Source organism: Dendrobates tinctorius, unplaced genomic scaffold (genome assembly GCF_039654945.1).
Source record: "Dendrobates tinctorius isolate UK_male_01 unplaced genomic scaffold, ASM3965494v1 ptg000024l, whole genome shotgun sequence".
Taxonomy (NCBI): domain Eukaryota; kingdom Metazoa; phylum Chordata; class Amphibia; order Anura; family Dendrobatidae; genus Dendrobates; species Dendrobates tinctorius.
This window is the reverse complement of record NW_027361692.1, coordinates 16,277,510-16,300,322: the sequence shown is the minus strand read 5'-3', so window position 1 is coordinate 16,300,322 and position 22,813 is coordinate 16,277,510. Positions and strand designations below refer to the sequence as shown.

Genomic DNA, 22,813 nt, shown 5'->3' with positions numbered 1-22,813 from the left:
AGAAGCAAAAGCTGAAAATGACAGAGAAAGGGTAATTGGACAGAAGTGGCTGTGGGTGTCTTTTATTTCGTTAAGTATAGATACCTTGTACATACAAGAAGTGAAATAAATGTAAAAGTCTCTTGAGTTTGTCATTGTTGCTCCTGCTTTTCATCCCTCTGAACAAGTCATAAGAAAAGGCCTACCTTTTTAGTAATTGTATTTTCGAAATAGTCAACTAATACTTTAAGGAAAATAAAATGTTGAATCAATTTTCCTTGACTTGACAAAGGATCAGATACTCTTTGACATAAAATATATATATATGAATACACAGATTTTGTATTTTGATTCAAAACGAATGCACCATAAAAATTGGTCACATCACAGCACAAAGCACAACAGTATAAAAACTGCAGGAAATTCAGAGATTATCCTGAAAGTGTGCAGTATGCACACATTGAAGACAATATTGTTCCAATATTTCTCTATCTATAAAGGGAACAACCGGCTGTGTGCATTTTAGGAAAAGCTGTGGACTTTTGAAACCGCAGCATTAACTATATGTTGATTATTTCCTATGAAAATTTTGTGCTCTGCAATGGGGATTTTGAACATAGAGATGTGATTTTACAGTATGGGTATTATGCCAATGCCTTGCAGAATTTTCCAACTAATACTAATGTCTACATGTACAGTATCTTTACATGTGAATCGAGCCTAGCATTATGACAGTCTTGCCCCAAATGGCTAAAAATATCACAATGATATACACATCCCACTTAAATTCCACCTTGCTAATGCTGTGATTGCTGTCTGCCAATCATTGACTGCAGTGGTGACATGCCATACATACTAATGTCACTTCTGTAGCTGCTGTAGCTAGCAATTGCCTGTACTCATGTGACTGTGTGCTACATATCTATGCTCTGCTAAGGTACATTGCTGTAAGCACAGTAGTATAGAAACATAATTTAAATGGTCGTTAACCTTGAGGTCGAGAAGCCCTTTAAGTTCCTTTTAAATTTATCTACCATGTTAGTTCTGATCTTATGTTTACCAAATAAAGCATTGCTAGCAAATCACAACTAAAATTGAGAATAAAGACCTGCTTACTCATTAGGATAATGTCGGTTGAACCTGCCGATATTGAAAAACTAGGCTAACAGCCTAATGGGGGCCCCTTACTCGACATATGATGTCTGGTAGCATGTTTCTCAAAGGTAAAACAGATATATTCAACAGATTGAGCGCTCCCATGTATGAGCGAGTTGGGCGGTAAAGCTCCCTGCTAAACATTTGGCCAAACCATTGTTAGTCTGTAAGAGGGGGCCTGGACGGTAGTCGTAGCCGAGGACACCGATGCTCTGGTGTCCTGACCTCCTCCCACAGAAATTCCATCAGCATCTTCCAGTGTACCTTTTCTTGTTGCTGGTCCACGGTCAAAAATTCCACTGTGGTGCGACCCAGCTACTGCACACTTGATTCCAGTGCATGAAGATGAAATAACGGACACAGATACCAGTTCTGATGCAAAATCAATGCTTTTACTTCTTCAACGGTCCCGGACACATCAGTTACATCACTGTTATGATTTGGTCACCGAGGAGGAGAGCAAGCCCAAGCTAAGCCACAGAAAACCAGAGAGGTTGGTAACTAAGCGGATTGCAGACCCCTGATACTATCCACATAACTAGCAGTAGCCGTGGAGCGTACCTACAATGGAGGGAGGCCAGAAAATGAATTCATAACAGTACCCCCCCTTGAGGAAGGGTCACCGAACCCTCATCCATGCCACCAGGCCGATCAGGATGGGCCCAGTGAAAAGCACGAATCAATCTTTCGGCATGAATGTCAGAAACAGAGATCCAAGAATTATCCTCCTGGCTATAACCCTTCCATTTAACCAAGTACTGGAGTCACCGTCTAGCCAAATGAGAATCCAATATTTTCTCTACCTCATATTCCAAATTGCCTTTAACCAATACAGGGTCAGGAGGCACCGCCATAGGAATGTTATGGATCTTAAACGTAACTGGAAGAGCCAATCGGAAAGAAACGGGATTAAGGATCTCTAAAATCTTATAAGGTCCAATTCAATGGCTTGAATTTTGGAGACTCAACCTTCATAGGAATATTCTTTGAAGACAACCAAACATATCACCCACTTTAAACCGGGGACCAATGGTCCTATGCCGGTTGGAAAACCATTGGGCTTTTTCCTGAGAGTGGGACAACTTATCGACCACTTGGTCCCAAATCTGCTGCATTTTCTACCACAGTGTCCACACTTGGGCAGAGCGAAGATTCCACCTGCCCTGAAGAAAATTGAGGATGAAACCCAAAGTTACAGAAAAAGGGCGACATCAAAGTGGCAGAACTAGCTCTATTGTTTAGCGCAAATTCGGCCAAGGGCAAAAATGAGACCCAGTCATCCTGATCAGCAGATATGAAACATCTCAAATAGACCTCCAAAGTCTGGTTTGTTGTCTCAGTCTTCCCATTGGTCTGAGGATGAAATGCAGAGGAGAAGGATAACTGAATTCCCAGTTTGGAGCAAAAAGCTCTCCAAAATCTGGAAACAAACTGAACTCCTCTGTCTGACACAATGTTCTCAGGAATCCCATGCAACCGAACCACCTGTTGTAAAAACAAGGGCACCAACTCAGAAGAAGATTGCAACTTTGGGAGTGGTACAAGATGGATCATCTTAGAACATCTATCACAAATCACCCAGATAACAGTCATTCTCTGAGAGACAGGAAGATCGAAAATAAAATCCATTGAGATGTGGGTCCATGGCCTCCTGGGCACCGGCAGGGGCATCAACAACCCACCAGAATGAGAACAGGGCTTGGACCGAGAACAAGTCCCACAGGACTGCACAAAATTCCTGACATCACGAGATAAGGCAGGCCACCAAAAAGACCGATTCACCAAATCTCGGTACCAAAAATACCTGGATGACCAGCCAGCGCGGAGCAATGAATTTCAGACATTACTCTCTTCCTCCACTGGTCAGGGACATGCAATTTTCCATAGGGCAAAGTTCAGGTTTGTCCTGCTGAAATTCCTCCAGGGCACATCTCAAATCGGGTGAGATGGCAGAAAGAACTACACCCTCATTTAGAATGGTAGTAGACTTGGTCACATTAAGAAAATCCACAAAGAAACTCCTAGAAAGGGCGTCCGCCTTAACATTCTTAGTGCCCGGAAGAAAAGAGACCACAAAATTAAAACGCGTGAAAAACAAGGCCCACCTAGCCTGTCTAGGATTCAAGCGCTTGGCTGATTCAAGATAAATCAAATTCTTGTGGTTGGTGAGGACCACAACTTGATGTCTAGCTCCCTCCAACCAATGTTTCCACTCTTCAAATGCCAATTTCATGGCCAACAATTCTCGATTCCCCACATCATAGTTACTTTCAGATGGGGAGAATTTTCGAGAAAAGAAGGCACAGGGATTCATCTTAGAAGTCACCGGATCCTTTTGGGACAAAACAGCTCCTGCACCAATCTCAGAAGCATCTACCTCCACCTGAAATGGGAGTGAGACATCAGGTTGCCATAGAACCGGAGCAGAAGTGAATCTCTGCTTAAGCTCCTGAAATGCCGAGACTGCCTCTGGAGACCAATTCACCACATCAGCGCCCTTTTTGGTCAGATCAGTCAGTGGTTTAACAATACCAGAAAAATTACTTATAAATTTACGGTAGAAATTAACAAAACCCAAAAACTTCTGGAGAGCCTTCAAAGAAGTGGGCTGAACCCAATCATATATGGCCTGTATCTTGGCCGGGTCCATTTCAATAGCCGACGGGGACAAAATGAATCCCATAAATGAAATCCTCTACACCAAAGAGGCACTTCGATCCCTTAACATACAGAGAATTTTCCCTAAAAATCCGGAACACAGTCTGGACATGTTCCACGTGAGAATCCCAAATACTGGAAAAGATCAAAATATCATCAAGATAAATGATCAAAAACTTATCCACAAAGTCCCGGAAAATATCGTTCATAAAAGATTGGAAGACAGAATGGGCATTAGTGAGCCCAAAAGGCATCACCAGGTACTCAAAATGTCCCTACGGAGTATTAAACGCCATCTTCCATTCATCCCCATGCTTGATGTGAATAAGATTATATGCCCCCCTGAGGTCAAGCTTGGTAAACCAACAGGCACTTTTAACTCTGGAAAATAAATCAGAAATCAGGGGTAACGGATACTGATATTTAACAGTGATTTTGTTAAGGGAACGATAGTCAATACATGGCCTTAATGAACCATCTTTCTTGGCCACAAAAAAACCCAGCACCTAAAGGTGAAGAGGATTGTCTAATATGACACTTCTCCAACGACTCCTTGATATAAGATCGCATAGCATCATGTTCGGGTACCGATAAGTTGAAAAGCCGACCCTTGGGATATTTACACCCAGGCATTAACTCAATTGCACAGACATAACTCCTATGAGAAGGCAAAGATGCAGACTTACTCTCACTAAATACATCAGAAAAATCAGCCAAATAGTCAGGAATATCTTGAGACTGGGGAGAGGTGGAGAAAACAGGAGTGTCACTAAGAACACATTGACAACCCCAACTCACCACAGACACAGATTTCCAATCCAAAACAGGATTATGAGTCTGCAACCAGGGAAATCCCAGAACAATAGTATCATGCAAATTGTGCAACACCAAAAATTTACAATTTTCTTGGTGGTCCGGGGCAATCCGCATTATCACCTGGGTCCAAAAGTGGGGTTTATTCTCTGCCAAAGGAGTAGCATCAATACCCCTCAAAGGGATAGGAGTCCGCAGGGGTACATTGGAAAACCACAACATTTAGCAAAGTCTAAATCGATCAGATTCAAAGCTGCTCCTGAATCTACAAAGCCTTAGCGGAAAATGTAGACAAGGAGCAGATCAGGGTAATTGCCAAAAGGAACATAGGCTGTACATTGCCCACGGCAAATGTGTGAGCAAAACACTTTTCTCATTTAGGGCAGACAGAAATAGTATGAGAGGCATCCCCACAGAAAAAACACAGCTTATTACGCTTTCTAAACTCGTGATGTTGCGCCCTAGACAAAACCCTATCACATTGCATGGGTTCAGACGTTTGTTCGAAAGGCGGCAACACCTCTTGTGTAGTTTTACGTTCACGTAAACGCTGATCAACTTGAATGGCCAATGACATAGAATCGTCTAGACCAGAGGGAACAGGAAATCCCACCATAACATCATTTACGGTTTCTGTGAAACCCTTCCGAAAGAGAGCTGCTAGGGCATCGTCATTCCATTTAGTAAGGACCGCCAACTTTTGGAATTTTTGACAATATAACTGCAGAATCCTGACCCTGGTTCAATGCCAATAAGGTTTTCTCAGCTTGATCAATAGCATTAGGTTCATCATACAACAACCCCAAGGCTTGAAATAATGCGTCCACATTAGCCAGAATAGGATCTCCGGGTGTCAAAGAAAAGGCCCAATCCTGGGGATCGCCGCGCAGCAGGGAGATGACAATTTTAACCTGCTGCACAGAGCTCCCCGATGAGTTAGATTTCAAAGAAAAAAATAGTTTACAATTATTCTTGAAATTCAAAAATTTAGACCGATCCCCAGAAAACACATCAGGAGTAGGAATTATTGGTTTAACAGCAGATGATGGAGCGAGATAGGCAGAAATTCCCCACACTTCAGCAGTGAGCTGCTCAACACGATCAGACAATTGCTTAGTCTCCATTTAGAAAAAGAAAAAAAAATCTCCTTCCGCAGCCCCAGAAAAAAAAGGAGGAAAAAATATACAAGGAAAAAAAAAATTATGACACTTTTTCTATTTATTTTTTTAAATTCTTTCCTACTTTAGAGTACCCTAGAGTCTACAGTTATGCTGGTCATTCTGTTATGATTGGGTCACCGAGGAGGAGAGCAAGCCCAAGCTAAGCCACAGAAAACCAGAGAGGTTGGTAACTAAGAGGATTGCAGACCCCTGATCCTATCCACACAACTAGCAGTAGCCGTGGAGCGTATCCACGATGATCCTAGATGCCTCGGCACAGCCGGATAGCTAACTAAGCAATAAAGGGGAAATCTAAACTGCCCCAGAGCAGACCCCAAAGGAATAGATAGCCTCCAAACATATATTGTCGGTGAGACAAGATGAAAACACAAATGCAGGCAGGAAAATAGACTGAGCAAATGATGGGGCCCACACTGACTAGACAGGACAGGAAAGGAAAGACACTGTCTGCAATCATGCAAAAACCCTGCAAAAAGTCCAACACATCTGATGCAAAAAACACTGAAGTCGCACGACTTCGCCCACTATATCAGCGCTCTGGTATATTCTGAAAGCAGTGCAAAAAGAGGCCAATCTAATAAGGGACAAAAACAAACTGGCACAAGCAGTAACATATGGATGGAGCTGGCTGTCCCACACAAAACTGAGATAGACAAAACCAGATCAAATGCAAACAAAATAGCAAATGAACACTTAGCTGAACATGCAGGGACTGAGCTGGAAGCATCAGACCTCAGGAGGCAAGAAGAAAATCTCCAGCAGGGATAGAGGGAGTCGGCTGTCTTAAATCCCAATCTGAAACCCCAGATCTGCAATCGTCCTGATAATCAGGTGGCAAGCCTCTGTTAATCAGATCAGCTCGATTACCTCCAGTAACCACCAGAGGGAGCCCAGAAAGAGAACTCGCAACCCCTCTGTCAATCTGACCAGCTCCACTACCTTCAGTAATAACCAGAGGGAGGCCAGAATGCGAATTCACAACACATCACAGTCCACACAGCATTCCTCCTGCTCTTTCCCTATTTTACTTTCTTTGCTCTCACGCACATTACAGGGTAGTAGCGCCCTTGGCGGTACCGCAGCTTCACTACCGTAGGACCTCAGTACATAGGGGATCCCGCTCATCCGTTTCACCCCGGACTTGCCAGCTTCAGCCCTATTGACGATCTTCCACATCATGAACATTCTGCTCCCTGCATGACTTTTTGACCACATTTCCTTCTCCGTTCCTGCTGCTGACATGAACTTCCCTGGGTGCTCTGGTCTTATCCAGCACCCATCTGACTGTGCCCGTGCTTCTTCAGTTAAACAACGTTGCGTAGCTGCTATGTTGTCCTGGGCTTAGAGCCCTTGTGGACCTGTCGGGCATGCGCACCCTTATGACTAATTCCTACAACCTACCCTTGCTTAACCCATAGCAGCTCCTCCTACAATTAACTATGTGTGTGCTCTTACTAAACCATCTAGAAACGTCCTACAGCTATACCTAACAAGGCCCACTAGTGTACCCCCATCTAGTGGTCCTTTCCAATATTACACTTACTCATATCTTATGAACTCTATCCTATAAGTGCCCTCCTCTAATGTACCCAAAGGAAGCACTATCTTACCCAAATCTGTACAGAAGTACAATACAAAAGACATATTAAAGCATAACATCTTACAGCATGTACAATATGGTAACATATCATGTGACAATACCAATAAGACAGTCAGTAATACACAGCTGTGTAGCAGTACAGAAGCATAACAGTATATTTACATTAAAGCTCTTAAAGGGGAAGAGGCAATAAAGGGATGTTCTATCCCAAGCCCCTACAAGTCCAACAGCTATCTACGGGGTCTTTACAGTAAACTGCTAACAAAATTCTACTGGGAAGTGTAATACACAGATATAAAAACCTAAAAAAGGCATATAGATGGGAACTATAATACATGTGTCATATTGTTAAAAGTGTCTATGGTCTGTTGCTATAAAAATATAAAATGCTTGAAGTGATAGCATTTCCATCCTCCTCCTACCCACCGGACTCCATGGTATTACTTATAGTAGGCCCCACTATACATCCTTTTAATGGCATAATGCACACATGATGTTGCGTTGATCCTATTATGCCAACAGGTAAGAGAAAGATTGCAGAGCTTTGGTCCAGTTGTAATATCAATGTGGCCGCTAGACTTGAGTACTGTTCAAATCTATTCAATTTATACTCAGGGCATTTTTAAATTTCATGCTGTTTGCTGGATTTTATTTCATACTGTTTTTACTGTATAACTGTGTCATTGTAAACTAACCACATATGCACTACTATGTATTGCTACTTTTCTATGATTTTTTGTGGCTCATTTTGGGATTGTGCTACATCAATTGTGCTACTTGTGCTTTGTATTTACTTTTATGTACTGCTTTTATGCTTACAGGTTATTAGAGGTAATCAATTTTATTTGTGCTGCCCTGGTCTGGCATCCAGTCTGACCTTCACTGCACCACTTTTACACACTTCACCCTTTGTCCAGCATCCTGGACACCAATGGAACTTATTAGGTCCTGCTATGTCATAATGTTATGTGAGGCCAAGCCACTAGGTCTCACATGCATCACAAGTGGTGTCCAGGATGATGGGTCAAGTAAGAGAAGACCAGCATCCATGGAGAACCTGACTGAGTATCAGACCATGTAGAATAACTCACCTATAACAGCTATCCAATTTATACTCTTGCTGTTGCTGCACTTCCTGTTTCTCTTTTTGCTGTGCCTTATTTGATATTTCCCTTTTATTGTATACCTATGTAATAATACCACATTCATTAATGTGTTTATTACTTATCCATGTGGTTTTTAGCTCATTTCTGTGAGGATGTGCCTTACATATTATCCTGTTTGTTTTGCATGTTTGTATATGCTTTTTATATGTAATGTAATAGTAAAGTGTCTATTTAACATTTACGATCATATGATATCTGCAGGAGCATAACATTGTAATATACCATATTTTTTGGACTGTAAGACGCACTGGACCATAAGATGCACCCCAAATTTAGGGGAGGAAAATAGGGAAACAAATTTTTTATAAAATGGTGGTGCAGCAGGATGCTGGCAACTTCAGCAGGAGTGGGGCAGATTGGCGGGCACTAAGATCTCAATTTGCGCATGTGCTGCCTCCAGCAGCCATTTTCCCAAAATCCAACACAGGAATATCAATGGGAAATTAAGTAACTCTGCTCAGCACCGACATTTTTTGACAGCACAGGGCCCTCAGCCTCACAGTGCCTGGACACCCTCCCCTCCCAGCCTTGGGCCCGCAGCAACTCCCCACTCCTACCGCCGCCGGCTTCCTTTAACAGTGACCCTGTCTCTTGCAACCCTACACCACCACAACCCCCCTTGGTAAGCTGCATTCGGATTAAAACATGGACCCCCATTTTCTTCTCAAATTTTGGGGACAAAAGGTGCATCTTATAATCTGAAAAATATGGTACATATTGCAAATAGTGCAGCTTAATAATTTAATATATTTGAAGGCTTTAAATTATTCTTACTCTTTCTCAACAAAATTAAAGCTGCCAAAGGTGTCAATCAGCTGCTTATATCCTACTGCACCCAGAATATACTGTATGTACACATTCAGCCTGACCAATGCAGAAGGTGATATCTGGAAAACAGTTTTATGAGTGTGACAAACTTTAAAAAGCTGTTGGGGCAACAAAAAAAGGAATGGAAAGTTTTCTAGAAAGCAGAATCATTTCAACAGCTCATTTGTATACTCTGTGTAAATCTGGAATAAATATTTTAACTTTTTTACATTTACAATTTATTTGAACTCTTTGCTTTTGGAGTAATGTGGCTGCTTCTTCACACTTAAACTAACACTTCTTGTTTAAAATCGAAGGTGTTATAAGCAATGTTCTGAAATATTTAACACTGTATCATGTTCTTACAACTTTAAATTGTTTTGATTTAATCTTTTACTGTATTTGGGTGGCAGATTTGTTGCAAACATTTCCATAACTGTCTATTACACCTGAGAGGAGTATGCAGAAAACCTGCATATTTTACAAAAATAAACCCTTTTCACATGCAGGAGCGCAATTTCAGCTACCGAAAATAACTTTCTGGAACGCAACAGGCACAAGTGAATATACTCAAACCTTGCAGTTGTCACTGCTGAGTGCCATTCTTCTTTCTGATAAGCTGTACGGAGATGGAGATTGGAACACAAACCAATTTATGTATATAAGTGGACGGCGCCTTTGCAACAATATTATATCTGCTGAACTGTACCTAAAATAAAACTAACAAACATGTAAACGCAAGTGAAACAAGTAGCATAGAAATTCTCCAAGCAGGTAAAAAATGTTTGGGGGCTAGGTTCCCACTAAATTCTTCATCTGTTTTTTTTTATGTAGGTCAGTAGGATTCCTATGTCCCAAATTACCACTTCTTTTTAAAAGAGATATATGGAAAGAATCCTGTTTTAGGTGATTACAATATACCTTACTTCTTATGTGTCCCCTTATCTTAGACTTTTGTTATTGAAATTCTGACTATCAATTCTAAGTAAACCACCCCTTAAAGAAGCTCTCCTCCCATCAAATGTTTTATCCTCCTAATACAGTCATATGTAAAAGTTTGGGCACCCCTATTAATATTAACCTTTTTTCTTTATAACAATTTTGGTTTTTGCAACAGGTATTTCAGTTTCATATATCTAATAACTGATGGACTCAGTTATATTTCTGGATTCAAATGAGGTTTATTGTACTAACAGAAAATGTGCAATCTGCATTTAAACAAAATTTGACCGGTGCAAAAGTATGGGCACCCTTATCATTTTCTTGATTTGAACACTCCTAACTACTTTTTACTGACTTCCTGAAGCACTAAATTGGTTTTGTAACCTCATTGAGCTTTGAACTTCATAGCCAGGTGTATCAAATCATGAGAAAAGGTATTTAAAGCGGCCACTTGCAAGTAGTTCTCCTATTTGATTCTCCCATGAAGAGTGGCATCATGGGCTCCTCAAAACAACTCTCAAATGATCTGAAAACAAAGATTATTTAACATAGCTTTTCAGGGGAAGGATACAAAAAGTTGTCTCAGAGATTTAACCTGTCAGTTTCCACTGTGAGGACCATAGTAAGGAAATGGAAGAACACAGGTACAGTTCTTGTTAAGCCCAGAAGTGGCAGGCCAAGAAAAATATCAGAAAGGCAGAGAAGAAGAAAGGTGAGAACAGTCAAGGACAATCCACAGACCACCTCCAAAGACCTGCAGCATCATCTTGCTGCAGATGGTGTCACTGTGCATCGGTCAACAATACAGCGCACTTTGCACAAGGAGAAGCTGTATGGGAGAGTGATGCGAAAGAAGCCGTTTCTGCAAGCACGCCACAAACAGAGTCGTCTGAGGTATGCAAAAGCACATTTGGACAAGCCAGTTACATTTTGGAAGAAGGTCCTGTGGACTGATGAAACAAAGATTGAGTTGTTTGGTCATACAAAAAGGCGTTATGCATGCGCTGTATTGTTGACCGATGCACAGTGACACCATCTGCAGCAAGATGATGCTGCAGGTCTTTGGAGGTGGTCTGTGGATTGTCCTTGACTGTTCTCACCATTCTTCTTCTCTGCCTTTCTGATATTTTTCTTGGCCTGCCACTTCTGGGCTTAACAAGAACTGTACCTGTGTTCTTCCATTTCCTTACTATGTTCCTCACAGTGGAAACTGACAGGTTAAATCTCTGAGACAACTTTTTGTATCCTTCCCCTGAAAAGCTATGTTGAATAATCTTTGTTTTCAGATCATTTGAGAGTTGTTTTGAGGAGCCCATGATGCCACTCTTCATAGGAGAATCAAATAGGAGAACTACTTGCAAGTGGCCACCTTAAATACCTTTTCTCAAGATTTGATACACCTGGCTATGAAGTTCAAAGCTCAATGAGGTTACAAAACCAATTTAGTGCTTCAGGAAGTAAGTAAAAAGTAGTTAGGAGTGTTCAAATCAAGAAAATGATAAGGGTGCCCATACTTTTGCACCGGTCAAATTTTGTTTAAATGCAGATTGCACATTTTCTGTTAGTACAATAAACCTCATTTGAATCCAGAAATATAACTGAGTCCATCAGTTATTAGACATATGAAACTGAAATACCTGTTGCAAAAACCAAAATTGCTATAAAGAAAAAAGGTTAATATTAATAAGGGTGCCCAAACTTTTACATATGACTGTATATTACAATCATCAGGTTATTTAGCACTGTGTACTTACAAATTGCTCATTTTGCCTTTGTACACAGTTAATTCTTCTCTTTTCCAATAGGATTATGAATCATGTGATTAAAAACTGACTAGCTGTCTCCTTTCTATGTAGAAATAGGAAGTCTCTTTTCCCTGTGTGAGTCATGAGTAATGGGTCACTGCCTGCAAAAATCCTTGGCTTGGAGTAGGAGGTAGCAGCTGGGTCATTAGTTGAAGAGAGGAATGATAAATGCAGGGACAAGAGACTTCATTTTTATACATAGAGCAGAGAAAAGAATTAAGAAAGGCAAAATTAGCAATATTATTGTGAACATACTCCAATTTTGTTGTAACTTGACTCCAGTTTATTTTTTGGTTAAGTTTCAGGTTTCTGCACTTAGCACAGGTAAGGGGGTGGCTTCCCATTTTTGGAACTGGACATAACTTTTATATAGCTTGCCATGGTAGGGTTTCAATACCAGAGGTTAGGACCATCCTGATTTAGGTACACCTTGATGCTGGTGGAATGGCACAGTGTTTACTAAGTACTCTGTTATTTATATGCACCATTGCTTTTACTTATTTACTTACAGCAGGGTATATATTAATTTTGTTTCTGTCTTGGGGTTTGTATATTTAATGGCCAGTGTGAACATTCTCTTATTTTGCATGTGTAGAAGGGAAGACCGGGCTGCTAGAACTGCTAAAGAGCTGGGTCTGGAACTGCTGGGGCTGAACCTCCTGTTCCTGGGGGGAATGAGATTGCAGCTGGAGCGAGTCAGTAACCAGGGTGAAAGGGGCGTGGCCAGTCAGTGTGAGGTAAAATGGGTTGCGTGGCAATGGAAGCAGTCTTCCCGCCAGAAAGCTGATGACGTTCAGACTGCAAATGCTGAGAGGGAAGCGACAGACTGCAGTATGAAGAGAAGGGGTGGCATAGTGAGGGACTCACTAAAACTGACGGGTGCGCAGGGGAGCGTGCGACCAACGGAGCATTGCAGCTCTGACATCCAGAGAGGCGCATGTCGGGCAGAGTATTGCAGCGCAGCTTTTCAGGTGATGGCAGCTGCTCAAAGAGATGCGCCAAGAGGAATCCTGCAGAGAGCACTATTCTTTTGCTCCGCAGATATATGGACTACGGGCTCAGCGGGCAAAACCGGAGACTGCCCGCTGTCGCCAGAAGTAGGACCGTGTGCTGGGCCAGGATGCCAGAAGACACCCCACTAACTTCCGCCAGCATCCTGCTACCCACGGGACCTTCAGTGAGTGACAGGCTGCGGAGCCACGATAAGTGAACTGTTAACCAGCGACTGTTAGTTAAACAACCATTTATTCAGTTTAGTTTTGTACCCTTTTATCCTGCTATCTCCCTGCGTGGAGTTCCCTACTGTTGATTAATTAAATATAGTTAACCCCTGCTCTGCAGCATTTGTGTTACTGCATCCCAGCACCTGCGTATTACACATGCATACCAACTTATATTCCAGTTCATTTTTTTCGGTTAAGATAGAGCAGAATTGATTGACAGGTCTCCCCCTTTTATGCAACTAGGAATAGGCATATCATAATGTTGCCCGTGGACAAGGCAGCATGAATCTCCTAGCAGGTTCCCCTTAAAGTTTGGTGGCTCAATGGTTAGCACTTGTGATTTGCACTGCTGGGGTCCAACATCAAATTCTACCAAGGTCAGTGTCTGCAAGGAGGTTGTGTGGCTATTGTCTAGGTACTGCAGTTTCCACCGACACACAAAGCCATACTGATAGGGAATCCAGATTGTGAGGCCCATTGAGGATAGTGATTATGTAGAGCACTGTGGAATATGATGGCGCTATGTAAGTAAGTAAAATAAATAAAAATGAGAATGTAAAAAAACATAAAATACAGTAAGATACTACATGTACTATAGAAAATGTTGTATAGATTATATAACATTTTCTGTGCAGCTTGGTGCATCCAGACACATGTGCAGATGATGGTCTTATAAACGTCTCTTTCTGAAGATTCTGCCAGTTAATAAGATCATGTAGTATAAGCCAAATGCAGCTTATTTGTCTACACTACACAGAAGGTAAACATATGAATTGACATGTGAGAGCTAAAACATACAGTTGAGTTTAGAGTATGCACAATAATACGTATGTTTTTGTTAGGAAGGAAGAGGTAGATATGATATCCATTCTCTACAGGGTATTGAAAAATGTTGTGCTAGTATGTCTGTCAGCTATAGCATATTAGTCTACGGTATAGTACAAAAGCATAATGGCAGCAAGTGACAGTTGGCAGAGACACGCTGTCTGACTGCTTGAGTCTGAATGCCTGTGGGGAGGAAAGATTGTTTTGATGGTGAACAGGTGGAAGAGTGGTGGGTAAAGTGAACTCCGTATTATCCTTAGGAATGAGATACGAGCCTAAAACACATAGTAAATGTGACGATATAGTACAGAGATACCTGTTAAGGTTCATATTGTTATATAATTTCCAAATTATGATAAGTCAAATACAGAACTTCATGATCAAATGTAATTCTTTTCGGTCCTCTGAGAATAACCTATATATCTTCGGTAGTAGCAAACTGCCACTCCTGCTAGATATCTAGAGGCAGAAATTGCTCACGTGGATCTTCTTTTGTAAAAGTTTTGTCACAATGCACCACAGTATAACTTCATTATTGTGAGAAATGCTTGTGTAGTTTAGTGATTTACCCTACAAGCTTCAATGGAGTAGGACAATTAAACTGTATGTGTGGATGGGTGTCTCAGTTGGAACCCTGTTCTGCCCTGCCCTTGTTCACATTGAGGTCGTTTGACACATGCGGTATGGTTTTAATACTACAGGGTGGGCCATGTATATGGATACACCTAAATAAAGTGGGAATGGTTTGTGGCACATTAGTATATGGGAGGGGGAAAACATTTTGAAGTCGGCTATTTTGGATCCAACTTTATTTTTTTCGATGGGAAGAGAGTCAAATGACACATCAAACTTATTGAGAGTTTCACAAGAAAAACAATGGTGTGCTTGGTTTTAACGTAACTTTACTCTTTGATGAGTTATTTACAAGTTTCTCTTTGTTAACAGCCATTGACATGTTGCAGAGGTTAACATGTGAGGATTGGACAGAAATTGTGTTGATGTCAGGTGAACACAGTACCCGGGTCATTGCAGCAGATTTCAATACAAGACACCCTACGCAAGAAAACTGTCACCATTCCCATTTTATTTAGGTGTGGCCATATAAATGGGCGACCCAAAAAAGTTTGCCTCATCACTCAACATAATGTTCTGAGTAAACTTAAGGTCCTGTTCCAATTTTTGTTTTACCCATTCTGAAAATTCAGCGCACATCGTTCGAACATCTCTTCGGCAGATATTAGCTACGCACCCATACAAAATCCAGCTGTTGCAGCATCTCAACGAGGATGACCCATATCGGCGCCCTGAACCCTGACAGGTTAAAAACATCCCGATGGGTACACCTTGTTGTGGTGGGATGGCTTTTATGCTTTATTGATCAAAATAGCGTTAACTAAGTACCCTATGTTATTTACATGTAGAGATGAGCGACTTTGCCTTTTTAGGGTCAAGTTGGGTTTCATGAAACCCGACTTTCGCAATAGTCGGGTCGAACGAAATCGGCCGACTATAGGGAAAAGTCAGAGGCTGACTGAAACATGAAACCCAATGCAAGTCAATGGGGAAGCAAAGTCGGCAGGGAGTGGAGGACAGTAAACACACGTACAGTGCCCATTTCAATGCCAAAAACATCAATTCTTATTACTGAAGCTTGTCAACCTTAATTTACTTCATAATAGTAGTTACGCATTGAAAACTGGGAGTTATTTGGCTAAAGTTGGGGGGTAGGGCTGGCTCCAGGTTTTTGTGTGCCCTGGGCCAAAGAGTGTAAGTGCGCCCCTTTAACACATACCACAACTCATGATGCTCCGATACGGCACAGAAATATAGGTATAGTACAATGACAAATACTTCACTGCTTACATGACATGACTGATCTATTTTAAATTGTACAGTAGCTCAAAAAAAGGACAGTATATTACTCCATACAGTATTATGGCCACCACATTGTGCGCCATACAGAATAATGAGCCCCATATATTTCTCCATACAGAATAATTGGTCACATATAATGTTCCATACAGTATATGATGAGCTCCACATAATGCTACAGTATATGATGGTCCCCATGGATGATGCTCCAGTGTGTTATGGGCCCAAATAATCCTCCATATATAATGGGCTCCATTTCTAATGCTCCAGTGTATAATGGGCCCCGTAAATGCTGCTCCAGTGTCTGATGTCCCCAATCTGGAATGCTCCAGTATATGATGGGCCTCATGGATGATGCTCCTGTGTATGATGGGCCTTAATAATGCTCCATATATAATGGGCCCCATTTATAATGCTCCAGTGTATAATGGGCCCCATGATGCTGCTCCAGTCTCTGATCTGCCCCATTTGGAATGCTCCAGTACATGTTGGTCCCCATGGACGATGCTCCAGTGTGTTATGGGCCCAAATAATGCTCCATATATATTGGGCCCCATTTGTAATGCTCCAGTGTATAATGGGCCCCGTAAATGCTGCTCCAGTGTCTGATGTCCCCCATTTGGAATGCTCCAGTATATGATGGGCCTCATGGATGATGCTCCAGTGTATGATGGGCCCTAATAATGCTCCATATATAATGGGCCCCATTTCTAATGCTCCAGTGTATAATGTGCCCCATAGATGCTGCTCCAGTGTCTGATCTGCCCCATTTATAATGCTCATCATATACGGTAGTGTGTGAGGAGCATACACCACTGTACAGTGTCTGTATGGAAAATTGTCAATCTCTGTCTATTTTTATACGGAGTGACACACACTGTCTCTGTATAGTTTTGACTGTTATCAAACAGCAGATATACCAAACTGTTTGAAAAGCGGACAGCTCTATAAGGTGTAGGTCTGGAAAAATGGAAAATCTCCTCGGTTTGTTTTTCCAGAGTCACACACAGATAGCTTGTATTTGTCCGTGATATCAGCCGGTACACGGTAGTGTGTGAGGAGCGTACACCGCTATATGGTGTCTGTATGGAAAATTGTCAATCTACGTCTATTTTTATACGGAGTGACACAAGCTGTCTCTGTATAGTTTTGACCGTTATCAAACAGCAGATATACCAAACTGTTTGAAAAGCGGACAGCTCTATAAGGTGTAGGTCTGGAAAAATGGAAAATCTCCTTGGTTTGTTTTTCCAGAGTCACACACAGATAGCTTGTATTTGTCCGTGATACCAGCCAGTAAACGGTAGTGTGTGAGGAGCGTACACCGCTATACGGTGTGTGAAAAAATGAACGCTCGTTAACTCACCAGAACAAAATAATAAAAGTTGGAGTGCTTTGATAAAATCAGTTTGAACAGCAGTGTGTACACAGCAATGCAGCTATCAGGTAGCCTTAAAAGGCAGCCTAATCACCACCAGCGCTGCTGCACACAACAAAAATCCTCCCCTTTCACTGCACACTAACTGTACAGTGAAAAGCTCTATCAGCAGAAGCAATTTTTTTTTCATCCCTGCCTAACGCTCTCCCTTATTCAGAATCAGCATCAGCACCTCTCCCTATTCTAAGATCGGCAGAATTAAGATGGCGATCGGCGGTCACGGCCTTTTATAGCCACTGTGACACCGCAAAAAAAAAGCCAGCCAATCACTTCAATGCCCTTCTCTAAGATGGTGGTGGCCGCTGCCCATGTCATCGCGTTGCCCACAGTGTGCGTCCTCCATCATTGGCTGAGAAAAGGAGCTGGAAGCATTATTTGAAACGCGACTTTAGCGCTCGGCGACCTCATGGCCGACCTCACGCTATGGTCGGGTTTCGATCGGCAAAACCCGACATTAGCTAAAGTCGGCGACTTTTGAATTTGACCACCCATTTCGCTCAACTCTATTTACATGTACTATTACTATTTAATTATTTACTCGTACTTGCTGTACGGCATATGTAGGGCATAAACTAATTTTGTTTTTTCAATTTTTTTTCTTGGGTGTTGCCTTATTTATAGCCCAAAAGTTCAATTAGCTGATATCTATTTCTCAATCCCATGCACATGTGTGTTTGGCTCGCCCAAGAGTACACATATTGTCGCTAGAAAGAGAGCAATAAGTTGCTACCAGGCACCCAAAGCAGTGGCTCATCTTTCTAAAGAACAAAGTAACCTTTCCTCTGCTGCACATTTGCTTTTGGGGGGAAAGTAACTGTTGCACCATAACAGCAGACATATTAGATCAGCCGATCCCACTGAAATTGATGGGTTCATCTAGTATGCATTGCATGGTCACTTTTTCTGTTAGTTGACCAGTACATTGTATGTAATTGCTTCATTCCATGGTCCTCATGTTGTGTCTTTACAGTCACCACACCAGACAGAAGCATAGCAATGCCTGACATACCTCTCACACATGCAGACTGCTGGTCTTGGAGACTTTGAGTTCTTTTGACTTAAGTAAAATATATCCAGTGGCAGGCAGATGAAAAGAAATTGATGATTGAAACTAAAAGTAAGAATTTAGTGTTTTCAATGTATACAAAAATGAAATAAAATGTCCTCTTTGCTTTCCAGAGCCCTACAATGATTATGTTAATAAATAGTGTCTGATCTGATAGGAGACAAGTTTATTAAACATTTGAGCTTGAATTTAAAGCCATTTACGCCATACCTGTCAGTTTGTAAAACTAGAGAAGTTAACTGAAATAACCTGTTGCCTAAGCACATTTAACCCCTTAGTGACCATCAATACATCTTTTTACTGACCTGCATTATAAGAGAATATATAAAGAATAATAAATGTAATATGTAAGAAAAATGTAAAAAAGGTGTAAGATGTGAAAAAAACAACTCATGATTTACCTCTGACCTCCACTGTACACTGTCTTCCGAATGGTCCTGTACACTGTCCTGAATGGAGTGTATCTTCTTTCTTGACTGGGTCTTCAGTCTGGGACTAGGCCTGCGATGACTCTTATATGCTCAATGTCATTCTGGATCTAATTACTACCATAACTCACGGCCTTCATTGTTCGTTGTAAGATCGCGGTGCACATCGTGATGTCATTACATTGTTACAACTTGACAATGTGTCTTGGTCTAGTCATACACCATGGTCCTGGACTTCCTGTGACTTGGCCCAGGATTTCTCGATGCATGCATGTTGTATGGTCGCGTCAACTTGGTGAATTGTATGGTGCAATTTAAATAATAATAATAATCTTTATATAGCGCCAACATATTCAGCAGCTCTTTACAGTTTAACAGTTTCAAAACACAAGTCATAAGTTACAACATTAACAATACACTAATTAAAGCAAAATAAGATGACTCTGCTCATGAGAGCTTACAATCTACAATGAGGTGGGGGAGATACAAGGTACAGGTGTGTATTTACAATGGTGTATTTACAATGATGGTCCAGCCATCTTCAGGGAGTGAGGGATGGATGGAGATAGCTCATTCACTAAACATGCACACTTAAGCATAGAATGACTTTGATTAGTGAACGTGATAGGCCGCTCTGAACAAATGTGTTTTGAGGGAGCGCCTGAAACTATGCAAATTGTGGATAGTCCTAATTTCTTGGGGTAGAGCATTCCAAAGGATTGGCACAGCGCGGGAGAAGTCTTGGAGTCGAGAGTGGGAGGTACGGATTAGTCCAGAGGTTAGTTGAAAGTCGTTTGCAGAGCGCAGCAGTCAGTTAGGCTGATAGACAGAAAGGAGGGAGGAGATGTAGGGGGTGCTGCACTGTGGAGAGCTTTGTGGGTGAGAAAAGTACATTGAATTGGATCATATAATGAATGGGCAGCCAATGTAAGGACTGGCGAACAGCGGACACTTCAGAGTACCAATTAGCGAGATAAATGACCCTGGCTGCAGCATTAAGTATGGACTGGAGAGGGGATAGTCGAATAACGGGGAGGCCAATTAATAGAGTGTTGCAGTAGCCCAGGCTTGAATGGATCAATGCTACAGTGAGGGTTTTTGTTGTTTCCATGGTGAGAAAAGGGCGGATTCTAGAGATGTTCTTTAGGTGTAAGCGGAAATAGATTGTATATGGGATGTGAAGGAGAGTTTGGTGTCAAACATAACACCCAGACAGTGCGCCTGCTGCCATGGTGTTATTGTGGTGCCACCAACAGAGAGGGAAATGTCAGATTTAGGGAGGTTAGTAGACAGCGGGAGCAGAAGAAGTTCAGTTTTGGAGAGGTTGAGTTTCAGATAGAGAGCGGACTTAATGTTGGAGACTGCAGACAGACAGTCACTGGCGTTCTGTAGTAAAGCAGGGGTAAGGTCGGGGGATGACGTATATAGCATAAAGATGGTACTGAAAGCCAAATCTGCTGATGGTCTGTTCAATTGGGGCCGTGTAGAGAGAGAGGAGAAGGGAGCCAAGGACTGAGTCCTGTGGTAACCCGACAGCGAGAGGAAGAGAAGATGAAGTGGAGCCAGAGAACAAAACACAGAAGGAGCGGTTTGAAAGATAGGAAGAGAACCAGGAGAGAGCAGTGTCCTTAATGCCTAGTGACTGGAGCCTAGAGAGTAGGAAGTGGTGGTCAACAGTGTCAAAAGCTGCAGATAGGTCAAGAAGAATGAGCAGAGAGTGGTCACCATTATGTTTTGCTGTCAGAAGGTCATTGGTCACTTTGATGAGTGCAGTTTCAGTAGAATGTAGGGGGCGGAAGCCGGACTGTGAAGGGTCTAGAAGGGAGTGAGTGGAGAGGTAACGGGTAAGGCGGGAGTAAACTAGGTGCTCCAAAAGTTTAGAGATGAAGGGGAGATTGGAGACTGGTCTGTAGTTGTTTGTGCAGGATGGGTCGAGAGTGGGTTTCTTTAGTAATGGAGTAACGATGGCGTGTTTGAAGGAGAATGGGAAAATGCCCGAGGAGAGGGAGAGATTAAAGATTGCAGTTAGGTGAGTTGTGACAACTGGAGAGAGAGATTGGAGGAGATGTGAGGGAATGGGGTCGGTAGTGCACGTAGTCGGACAAGAGGAAGAGAGGAGTCTGGAGACTTCTTCTGTGATGGGATCAAATGTGGAAAGTGAGCCAGAGGATATGCAGGAAGGGATGGGAGTCACAGCACTTGGTGGTTGGGAGCAGATTTCCTGACGGATATTATCTACTTTTTCTGTAAAGTGGGAGGCCAGGTCATCAGCACAAATGTCTGTGATAGGGGTGTGTGCTTTTGGCCTGAGGAGGGAGTGAAAAGTGTCAAAACATTTCTTGGGTTTGTTGGCTAGTGAGGAGATCAGGATGGTGAAGTAAGTCTGTTTGGTGAGGTGAAGGGCAGCATTATAGGTTCTTAACATAAATTTGAAGTGGATTAAGTCTTCTGGTGTGCGGGTTTTTCTCCATAGGCGTTCAGCACTCCTAGAGCATCGCTGGAGAAGTCGAGTTTGTGATGTGAGCCAGGGCTGTTTTACTTTGTGCTTGGAGGTTCTGAGGGTGAGGGGAGCTACTTGGTCAAGGGTGCTTCTAAGAGTGTCATTGTAGTGATGAACAGCCAGATCAGAACAGGAAAAAGAGGAGATTGGGGACAGTGATGAGAGTAGGGAGTCTGAAAGTGTCTGAGGGTTAATGGATTGTAGATTTCTGAATGTGAGGTAGGTAGGAGTGAGCTGGGGTGGGCAAGGATTTGTGAGCGTGAAGGAAAGAAGGTTGTGGTCAGAGAGTGGAAGCGGTGAGTTATTTTGGTGGGAGATTGAACAGAGCCGGACAAAGACCAGATCAAGGGTGTTACCGTCCTTGTGTGTCTCAGAGGTTGAAAGCTGTGAGAGGCCTAGAGAGGTATTTAGTGATAGAAGCTGAGATGCAAATGTGGAAGTAGGGCTGTTAATGGGGATGTTGAAGTCTCCCAGGATAAGAGTTGGTAGTTCTGAGGACATGAAGTGCGGCAGCCAGGTTGAGAAGTGGTCAAGGAAGTGGGTGGGTGAGCCTAGGGGCTGATAAATGACTGCTACTCTGAGGGGGAGGGGATGAAAGAGCCTGATGGTGCGGACCTCAAAAGAAGGGAATGAAAGTGTTGGAACCGGTGGGATGACCTGGAAAGTGAATTGTTGGGACAGGAGTATGCCGACTCCACCACCAAGTCTGTTTGTGGGTCTTGGGGAATGAGAGAATTGTAAGCCACCATAGGAAATGGCAGCAGGAGAGTCAGTGTCAGAACCCTGAATCCAAGTTTTAGTGAGGGCCAACAGATTAAGAGAGTTGTTCAGAAAGTAGTTGTGCAGGAAAGGAAGCTTGTTACAAACAGACCGTGGATTCCAGAGGGTACAATCTAAAGACAAAATTGGTTCTAGTTCCAATAAAATAAATGACTACAGTACTCTGTGATGGGATTGAGATTCAAACACTCTATGATTACTACAATATTGGTCATCAAATCAGAAACAGTTATTAAGTAGATCAGCCAGATAATAACTGAATCCTATGGACCTGCTTATGCAGTGATTTTCTCTGCACCCACAGTAGCTGCTGTGAGTTTTTAAAACTGTAGAATATACAGCAAGCATTTTGCCTTACAACTGTATAAGCTAATTGGAAAAAAAAATCCCTGTGGAGAAAACAAAATTGTATGTGAATTATGCAACTATCCAATAATTACATTTTCATTTTTACTTTAAAATTGACATATTTATGATTTATTATTTACATTCAATTATTGCTGTTTTGTTATTGGTAATTTTCACTAGATTGCATAGTAATTATGAAAATTGTATTTCCCATATTCATTTCCAAA

At 42.0% G+C, this 22,813-nt stretch overlaps 1 protein-coding gene across 1 annotated transcript in view; it reads left to right on the top strand.

The window, feature by feature from the left end:
- COL19A1 (collagen type XIX alpha 1 chain) overlaps positions 1-22,813 on the top strand; it is a 1,445,738-nt gene that overhangs the window by 40,315 nt on the left and 1,382,610 nt on the right. The gene's annotated exons all lie outside the window — the stretch shown is intronic.